At 50.0% G+C, this 5,092-nt stretch overlaps 1 long non-coding RNA gene across 2 annotated transcripts; it reads left to right on the plus strand.

Moving 5' to 3' along the window:
- Positions 1 to 274: 274 nt before the first annotated feature.
- On the plus strand, positions 275 to 2,746 carry LOC135821181 (uncharacterized). 2 transcript variants are annotated; one of them, XR_010554312.1, is made up of 4 exons: positions 275 to 548; positions 658 to 739; positions 1,110 to 1,359; positions 2,261 to 2,746. It is a non-coding gene; the product is annotated as an uncharacterized LOC135821181 (long non-coding RNA). The 2 variants fall into 2 exon arrangements; XR_010554311.1 differs by having other exon boundaries at positions 275 to 739.
- The last annotated feature ends 2,346 nt before the right edge of the window (positions 2,747 to 5,092 follow it).

Consider the following 5,092-nt stretch of genomic DNA (forward strand, 5'->3'; position numbering starts at 1 on the left):
AGCCACTACTAAGAGCCTCCTGGTCGTTGCAATCTGATTGGAAAGGCTTTCTGTCTAAAGCCTTTCCATACTGGTGCTCGATGTTTTCAGTTTGGGGACACCAAAATTAGTGTACCGCTAAAGACACGTGGTCGACACGTTGTTGACACGTTGTTGACACTTTGTTGACACGTGACCCAATAACCGGCCTACCAAGGGCCTTTGGGGACCGCTAACAGCAACTGTGGAACAGTGCAGTGCCCTTTTTTGGAGCAACGTACGAGCAGTGCCCGTGGATTATGACCCCGCGACCCCAATCTACGTGGCGATCCGCAATTCGCTACTTCATACTGACTGGCGTCCGGCATCGTCCCGAATTTGGCCGCAATCTGCTCTCGGGACCCTGTAGGGCTCCCTGACCTGCTCCATCTCCGCCATCGTCAATGTACTGCGCATCCACCCAGGCCAGGACTGCACTTACTTACGGGAAGGAGTATTTGCAAGATGGAACCTGGGAACTGGAAGACGACGAAGAAGAAGCGTGGGAATCCGGCAGCAATGGCTGGGATGTAAGTCCAACATTGCTGGTGCTAGAGTTGCCACTGCTTGCTTATAAGGGAATCATGTGTGTTGCCCTTTTTTGCCTTTTCCGACGTCCTCCTCCGACTGTACTCCCAGGACTGAACTTACGGGAAGGAGTGCTTCCAAGATGGGAGACGAAGAAGAAGAAGCCGCTGAATCCGGCGGCAATGGCTGGGATGTAAGTCCAACAATAAACATTGCTGGTGCTAGAATTGCCACTGCTTGTTTATAAGGGATTCATGTGTGTTGCCCTTTTTTGCCTTCTCCCATGTTCTCTTCCGACTGTACTGGTGAACGCTGTCACATATGTTGCCCTTTCCAGGCAGTAGAAGGGAGGGGTGGAGGGCAGCACATCTATCCTGGCATCCAGGAATGCTGGGTGGAACTGGGCAATCTGACCTTTCCTCTTACAAGTACTCCAATGATGGTATGGATGGGGAGTTCTTGAACGTCCTCAGTCTTGTTAGATTGAACTGTGCAAATCGGCAATCGATGATAGCAGAGGACCAATGCTGATGGCGATGCTCCTTCCTTTTTCTCTGTCACAGGCTGCGTTCTCGAGAAGAAGCGTTATTTCTGCATTCCAAGAAGGACGACACAATGGTGAGTGGAACTTCGTGGGTGTGCAGCCTTGCTAGTTGAGTTGTAAATCAATCATTCTTCCTGTCTCTGACTTCTTCAATGTCCTCCTCAGTGTCGGACTGTCCGCGTCGCATTGAATTGGTCCGATGAGGCTGCTATTGCACACACAGTGAGGGAACTCCCATACGGGAACTCGGAAGTACTGCTACAGTACAGGTAAGGTGGCCGTTGCTTATGTGCGTGCGCCGTTGTTGTCAACTTTTAAGCCAGATGTTTCACAATGCATTGCACCAAGAGTACATAACCCCGGAGGTCATGTACTCTTGATTGCACTCAGCACCGCTTCTCGGAATATCTTGTCAGGATAGCTGTGGAACGCATCCTCCCCAGTGGAGGAACGGCAAATGTGCTGTTCATTTTAGGCTTGCTTTTATGGTACGTACAAATCCCCATTGAAAAGACATAGTGGAGACGAGAAACTGCAAATAGATGTTGGGAACCGGGAAGACCACCCTTCCTTGCCAAGTTCCCTGAGGGTGTGGAGGGGGGGGGGGGGGGGAGAGTGGAGGAGGGACATTTAAAGCAGGATTCACATGAGCATTTTCAGAAATTGCTTGTACATTTGTACCAGTTGTAGCCGACAAACGCATGCTCATTGAGCTTTGACTTGAGGCACATCAGCAAGGCGCTGTTGCATCGCTTACGTCTTGTCGTGATTCTGTGAATGGTATTTTGTGCGAGTTTGCATCGCACGCAGAATCGCAGGTCATGCCGCATTGCGCAGCACACTGCCAAATTGCTTCTGTGACTCCCACGTGAATGGGAATTCCAATAGGAATGTAATCCATTGCCAACAGGTGTATTCCCGAGCTGCGCATCATACTGCAAAATTGCTCCTGTGCATGCAAGTGGATTTCATTGCTCTTTTCAGTTTAGGAAATTCTCGATTATGATAATTCTGTGTGTGTGTGTGTGTGTGTGTGTGTGTGTGTGTGTGTGTGTGTGTGAGTGTGTGTGTACACCAGCCCTGAACATACATGTAGGTGACCCATTTGTGGTGTCTCATAGCCTACCTCACGACCTTATGCTTTCTTTCTGCATCACTTGTATCTTGCAGGTATATCATCCCGTGACGACCACATTGAAGTCTGAATTTGAAGTGTGAAGATGCTTCAGGAACCCCTTCATTTTTTCCATTGCTTTTATTGTGCTGCTACTGTGCATGTGATGGCAACGTATGCCGGTGACACGGTCAGATTTTGTCCATGCGTGTAACGTACACCTGCATGCTATCGTTGAAAAGGATCTGCCACTTACGATCTTCGGACGAGTATCAGGTCAGCTTGGTTTTGTGTGGGCTGTACCAGATGCTGTTCACTTCTCTATCTGTTGGATATGTGACTTTCTGCAAGTTTCTGGTGTATGGTGGCCACTTCTTTGCTTGTCTTTGTATGACATTACAATCATTCTGCACTCACTGCTTCCATGGTGTGGTCTGCAAACTGCAATCCTTACGCAAATATCATCACGGTTTGCAATGTTGTGCTTTGGCTGCCAGCTTACCTTTATTTTGTTTCACAACTGACTTCCTGAAGTATGGTGGCCACTGCTTTGCATGGCATTATACAATGTTCATCAAGAATTTTCCTGTTTGGGCCGTGTGTGCGTGTGTGTGTCACTGTGTGTGTATGTGTCACTGTGTGTGTATGTGTGTGTGTGCCATGTGCATGTGCTTGTTTGTCACAATGTGTCTGTGTGCGGGGTAGCGAGGTGGGAAGGGCTGGAATGTATCCGTGTGCTACTGCAATCGCATGGCTACATACAGTGCATCGCGCGCATGCTCACCATGTTTATCTTCGGAGCTGGGCCGGGGTGGGGGAGGGAACAGAAAAAGAACTGAAATTACCCATATAAAAACCGCTCTGTGAGCGGTTCTGAAAAACCTCTACTGGTGCAGCCCCGTCGTAAAAGTAAGAAATTAGGACTGGTGCATTGTCCTCCCAAATGTGAACTGATCCACCTAAATCGCGATTGACGGGACCCGAACGCACCAGTAGCACGAGGTCGGGACTCGGGAGGGCACAGGATTACAGGAATGGACCGGCGCCGATCAAGTTACCATACAACACTTACAGTACCCCGAAGCCCACCTTTGGCTTTGGCTATGGACCAGCGTCCCCAGCTGCATCCACAGGTAGGAACCTCGTGCTACTGGTGCGTTCGGGTCCCGTCAATCGCGATTTAGGTGGATCAGTTCACATTTGGGAGGACAATGCACCAGTCCTAATTTCTTACTTTTACGACGGGGCTGCACCAGTAGAGGTTTTTCAGAACCGCTCACAGAGCGGTTTTTATATGGGTAATACATAATATACCTCGTTAGCTTGCCACCGGCTGCACCCGGGCCTAATTGCATTTGCAGTGCTGTTCAAACTTGGCGCGAAATACGCACAGAAGTACGTTTGTACGATTTTCTTGACCCATGGCCCATGGGAGGGTTGAAATCAACCCGGGGCGAAATTTCAACCCGGGTCAAGCTCAATGCGTCATGTAAAAGGGACAAGATTATTTATTTTTGAGGATTTTCTTTCATAAAAAAATTACCGTCACAGGCCAGGCTTCTCTTTGTAGGGGTGCGTTTGGTTGGTACGATCTAGAACAGGATCGAACAGCTGGTGCACATGGAGCAGCCTCATGCCAACCAAACGGTACTCCAGAAACCGAGCACATTTTTGTGGAAAAATGTGCCAAACTTGGTGCATTCTTCAAAATGTGTATGGGTCACCATGGTCACTTTGTACGGTACGACGAATCCAACCCAAAAGCGTATGCACGTGATCATCTGGGACCAAAATCGATGTTCCCGCAAGGTTTCACTGTGAAAAGTGAAACTGCTCGGTCTGCTCCGGCCTCGAGGTTGGAGCAAGCAGAACATGTTCTGGCCGACCCAGAACAGGTGCAGTCCCAACCAAACGCGCTGTTCTGGTGAATCCTGTTCTAGTTCGTACCAACCAAACGCGCCCTAAGGCTGCATTCGATTGTAGAAACTGGATCCCGATCCCCGCCGACCAGATCACTTCGATCTGACGGTACGGATACAATCGAATGTGCACAACCGATAATCCGTTTCAAGGCCTTGGCAACCGCGTTGCTACAGCTCATCCCGTAGTATCTGTACGCGTTGTGGTAAACTCTTGACCCAGTGTACGCATATTGCGAGTTTTGAGTAGATACGAGTCGTACTATCGAAATGAATCCGTCGAATCCGTCGAATCCGTCTCTGGGAGGTGGGTTGACTGGATCCGAATCCGTGCTCTCGGGATCCGGATTCGTACAATCGAACATGCACAAATTTGGCGAATCCGGGTCCGGGGCTGATGGATTCGTACAATCGAACATGCCCTTAGTGTCCGCCTCCCAGCGGTCCGGGCAAGCGACCGCAACTCAGTGGGACACTTCGCCGTGGCCTTTGTACTGGAATCTGTGGGAGAGCCTTGCCTGGGGCTACACACCTGGTATGGGTACCGGCAAGAGTACATAACCCCCCAGAGTGTGCAACGCCGATCCAGCTCTAGAGCTCTGTGTAGGGTCTTGGTCGAGCGGAATCGGATCTTCTGATGTCATGCGTACACTTCACACCAGCGCAAGGCCGGTCTCGAGGCAGGGCACCATTGTTTTTGATCCAAGAGTACCCGCGACTCCCCGGGTTCCCCTCAGATGTGTACGGTATTATGACGCAAAGATCCGATTCCGCTCGACCAAGACCCTATGCAGAGCTGGATCAGACGTTGCACACTCTGGGGGGTTGTGTACTCTTGGTACCGGGTACGGGTACGGACAAATCCCTGGTGTTGCTCCTTTTTTTGTTCCTTTCCTTTTTACTTGTTTTTGCTGAGAAAGAAACGTTGCTGGATGGAAAGCTTTCTGTTCCCGCCAGCGCCTTTGCTCT

Source organism: Sycon ciliatum, chromosome 7 (genome assembly GCF_964019385.1).
Source record: "Sycon ciliatum chromosome 7, ocSycCili1.1, whole genome shotgun sequence".
Classification (NCBI taxonomy): Eukaryota; Metazoa; Porifera; class Calcarea; order Leucosolenida; family Sycettidae; genus Sycon; species Sycon ciliatum.